We start from the raw sequence: 5,000 nt of genomic DNA on the forward strand, positions 1-5,000 counted from the left end.
AGCATCTCTGCTTCCAACTCTTGAAGTTCGTTATGGCGCTAGATAATGAATCCGCCGCGCTGACGGACCATTGCGTGATCCACGCTAAACTGAACACCACATATGCAAATCATGGGTGTTCCCGTTATTTCCCAGTCGTATTGCATCTCTAAATTCCTTCTTATTCAGATTGTAATCTAGCTATTTGAGAGGAATCACGGTCAGCCAATTTGACGATCCCTTCTCTGTAGCTAACTCAACAGCTCTCTTAGCAGCTGTTCACCTGCTCTAGCCTCTCACTTAGACAGTCATCTTTTTGTTTTCCTGTACTCAGTTGCAGAGTTCGAATTTCTGAGGCATCTGGAAGCTGGTACTCTTGCTCAACAATTCGCCTCACGAGCGGATTAGTAACTTTGATTGAAGCCTCGTATTCAGAAGATGAGGTCTCATTCAAGGCCTCCCATGCGCACAGGGCCACCAAGGAGGTCGCGCTCTCCTTAAGTGAGAGTGTATGGGCCAGTGACAGCTGGTATGGGAACTTCATTAATCGCGCCCTCAAGTGGCTAAAATAATTCTGCCATACCAGGTAATGTTCTTAGGAAATATCTTCAACGGTGCCGCAGACCAAATGACAATGATAATGATAATGATAATACGGAGGGAGCTGAGGTACTTTGTATGAGGATGTTTGGTATAGCGCAGAATATGGTGGGTTTGATCCAAAACAACATAAAACAGTGGAAGACAGTTTTAACCGCTGGAGGTGAAGCTCTTGGCGAAGTTCATAACAGAAGAGGAATATTTCAAGGAGACAGCCTTTCATCCCTCCTTTTTGTGATATCGCATATCCGGGCACTAACACTCGTGCTACGAAAAATAAAGGCGGGATATGATCCTGGCGACGGGAAGGGAATGATTAATCATTTGCTTTTTATGGACGATCTTAAGAAGCCATATGGTAAACATGAAAATCAAGTTGACTTTCTCGTCCCATCAGTTAGAATTGTGGCCGAAGATATGCCAATGGAGTTCGGAATACCAAAGTGTGCAATCCTATTGATGAAACGCGAAAAAGTGTTCCAAAGTGAAGAAATCATGCAACCGGGGAAAAAAAAGATGCGATCACTGAAAACTACAAATATCTTGGGGTGCTAGAAGCGGATGATATAAAACATAGCAAAATGAAGGACAGGATCCAGAAGGAATATTTTCGTACAGTTAAGACAATATTAAACTCCATACTGAAAATACGATGAAAGCAATAAACTTTAGAGCAGTTTCCATTGTAAAGTACGAGGCAGGAATTGTTGATTGGGCCAAGGAAGAGCTAAAAGTAATGGATCGCAAAACACGAAAGCTGATGACCATTTATCGCGCATTACACGTGCAGGCTGAGGTAGATCGGCTGTACTTTAAAAAATTAGAGGGGACGTGGAATAATCAGCATAGAGGAATGTCAAGTGAAGAAGCTATAACTCTCGCAGTTATGAATGCAATTTTTGCAATTGCGTAAAGAAGCCTGAAAAATTCAGGACTTCAACGGGGTTTGAACCCGTGACCTCGCGATACCGGTGCGACGCTGTAACCAACTGAGGTTTGAAGCCACTGACGTTGGGAGCTGGTCATTTGCGGGTTCCAATGTTCCCGTGAGGAATGAATCAACGATGAAATGATATATGAAATGGATCATATATGGACTGTGGATATGAAATCAAGTGAAGCTATGATCGTCGCAGTTATGAGGGCAACTTTTGCAATTGTGTAAAGAAGCCTGAAATATTCAGGACTTCAACGGGGTTTGAACCCGTGACCTTGCGATACCGGCGCGATGCTCTAACCAACTGAGCTATGAAGCCAGTGACATTGAGAGCTGGTCATTTGTGGGTTCCAATATTCTCGTGATGAATGAATTAAACAAAATAACAACGAGCAGTATTCTCGAAGGGAAAGTTTACGTATCTATGGAGTTCAGGAGGGAGATAACAAAGCCTTCCCTAAGAAAGGCTTAGAGTTCTTTCTTTGGGACATGGGTTTAGAATTTGACGCATGGGAGATTGATAGAGCCCACAGGGTTAGACGGAAAGACAAGATGGCAGCCGTGCGATCATAGTCAAGTTCAAGAATTAAGGGTTTTGAGGGCTAAGAAAGCGGCGCTGGAGGGGATGGTTTCACAGTTTACAAAGACCTTAATTTTGTTAACCAAAAACTTTTACAGATGGCAAGACATGAGCATAAAGATACTCCGGTGTGGACGATCGACGTTAAAGTATTTCTCAATGTTGATGGACGCGTTCGTCCATACATCCCGTCGGAAGATAAAACAAGGTTACCGCTCTACCCACATGCCCGCTAAATGAAGTTAAGGACATTCATTCTCATTAGTTTTATGGCATTTTGGAGTCCCAAGCCTTGGCAGCTGCATAGTTAATCAAATATGATCCCTGTTCTGATATATTTTTGTCATTTTTCTTGAACTCATAATTTCTCTATACACTTGAGCAGCCGCAGGAGGTGAGCTATTTTCTATTTCTTCTATTCGCTACTATATATAATGGAGGTTAGCTTGGAGGTTTATAGGGCGGCGATAGGCTTTTTCAACGATTGCTCTTTAATTAAATGTATTTGCTTTTGCTCTCATCTTTTATTTTTATTACCAGTCATATCTCAGTTACCTTCAGTATCTCTGAGACATGGTTAATTTATTCCATTTCAAGCGATTCCTTTTGACATTCCAGGTTATTGTCCTATTATGCGCTTTGATACGTAAGGGATGGGAGGCGGTACGGAGGTATTGCTTTCTCAGTGTCATCCCATTTGTTTAGAAGTCAATGGGCTTGAACTTTTTTTTGTGATGTTTGTTACGGTCCACCTTGTGTAAATGCTCAAGCCAACATTAATTTTCTTACGAATTTGCAATGTAGCGTTGATAGGGCTTTGTCTAATCCCCAAAATGCCCTCGTACTTCTTGGTGATTTCAATGCTCACTACGATCCCGTCAATCCGTCTCAGGGAAACCATTTTGATGCACTATTTTAATGCTGGATTTAATGTACCAAATCGCATCAAGTGATTACAATACCATTCTCGTCGCCGGGCCAGAGCCCTCTGTTTCTTTTGGTCACGTGGTCGGCGAAACGAAAGGATCTGGTCGCACCTAAAAGTTCATTTTTTTTTTCACTGGCTGATTAAAATTGTATGTGCAAAACAAATTAAAATAGCCTAATTTCGATATATTAAAGCAAACTACATCATCTCGAGGCTCTGGGTTTAAATACAAATGAGTTTATTTCCCAGAACCTCGAGATCATGCCTTTTGTTTAGGACCGAATTTTAAAATACCAAAAGTGGGCTATTACAAGTACTCCGCATTACATTCTACTTCCGACCCATATGGCGGGAAAAAAACGGGACGGCAAGCCCTTTTTGGCGCGTTTTTCAGAAAATTAAATAAAAACTTCTAAATTATGGTGACTACGCCAAAAAAGGCGCGCTAATTTCCGCGAAATCAATAAGAACTTAAACAACGACGACGGCGGCAGCAACGAGAACGTCATTTCAAAATATAAATTCGCGTTATTGTAATCACTTCGTGACCATCTCAACCTTTTTAATTGGACCCGAGGGTGTGGTATCCTCAAGAATGACACTGGTCGGAACGGCGCTTAATTTAGGGGAGAAAATGAAAATTTATCCTCAAGTGCCGACTTCCTTGATAAAACCTCAAATTTGGCTATTTCACGTTGTTGTTTTGCAGAAGACGGCAAAGAAATGGACAAAAACGAAACACGCACGTGCAGAGCGTGCAAAGCTGTTGTTTTTGTCCGCTAGCTATGTTTCTTATACATTGTAGTCACCATCTGTCTTCTCATTGGCTAAATGCATGATTTCCAAGATCAATGTGTTTGCAAACTCTGTGGTCGCTGCGATAATGCGTTTGTCGTTATTTTCTTCAAAACAATGTATAATAAAACAATTATTAGATTCGGTTTCTGTTATCCCCCTAATAATTAAGGTCTCGGTGTTAGTGTTATCAGCCTCAGCCTTCGGCTTCGGCTGATAACACTTACTTCGGCCTTGATTATTCCGGATATCACAAAAACCTCATCCAATAATTGCTTAAAATTTGCGATGTTCTCGTTGTCGTCGCTGTTGTCGTTCCTTAAGTTCTGAGTAATTAGGGCTAAACTAGATTAATAATTTATACCTAAGCTTTGATTTTAAAATCTTTAGCTTTGTCGTGAAGTTTGAAAACAGACCTAATGTTGTTTGTTGGCGAGCTAGTGATACTACAGCTTTATCAAATAGTGTTTAAGATATTGTCCCTGAACAGCTAGCGGTGTGGTGGTCAAGTGGTTAGGTGACGGGTTAACAATGAGCATTCCTAGGTTCGAGTCCTATGGCCATACACTTGGGTTGTCTTTCAGAAAATATATGACCATCTCCCATGATCCATATCAGGCTTTCAGTCTTCTAAATTCACGATAATAGGGAGCTTAAGCAACGACAACGCCGACGGCAATGAGAACGTCATCTCAAAATATAAATCTGCGTAGTTTTAATCGGTACGTGACTATTTCAACCTTTTTAATGTGGCAAGGGTGTGGTAGTTTCTCGAACATGACAATGGTCGAGACGGCACTTAATTTAGGGGAGAAACTGAAAATTTATCCTCAAGTGCTGACGTTCTTCATAAAACCTCAAATTACGCTATTTCACGTTGTTGTTTTGCTGACGACGCCAAAAAGAGGAACAAAAGTGGAAAACGCACGTGCAGGGCGTGCAAAGCTATTGTTTTTGCCTACTAAATATGCAAATTTGTGACGTTGTCGTTGCTTAACTGGCTCCCTAACAGTGAATAAACCTTATTCACGATGGCCGCCATGTTGGATTTACTATTATCATGCAAATTAGCTTTACACTTGTGAGGGGGCAAACAATAATGATAATGATAACGATAATGATAATGATAATGATAATGATAATGTTTATTCAGCTTATATTGTTGTTTACATTTGATTTGA

General features: G+C 41.0%; 1 protein-coding gene across 3 annotated transcripts in view; it reads left to right on the forward strand.

The window, feature by feature from the left end:
• Positions 1–5,000, forward strand: part of LOC138022858 (uncharacterized) — a 295,342-nt gene that overhangs the window by 47,706 nt on the left and 242,636 nt on the right. The window lies entirely within an intron of this gene.

This window comes from Montipora capricornis, chromosome 11, assembly GCF_036669925.1.
Source record: "Montipora capricornis isolate CH-2021 chromosome 11, ASM3666992v2, whole genome shotgun sequence".
Taxonomy (NCBI): domain Eukaryota; kingdom Metazoa; phylum Cnidaria; class Anthozoa; order Scleractinia; family Acroporidae; genus Montipora; species Montipora capricornis.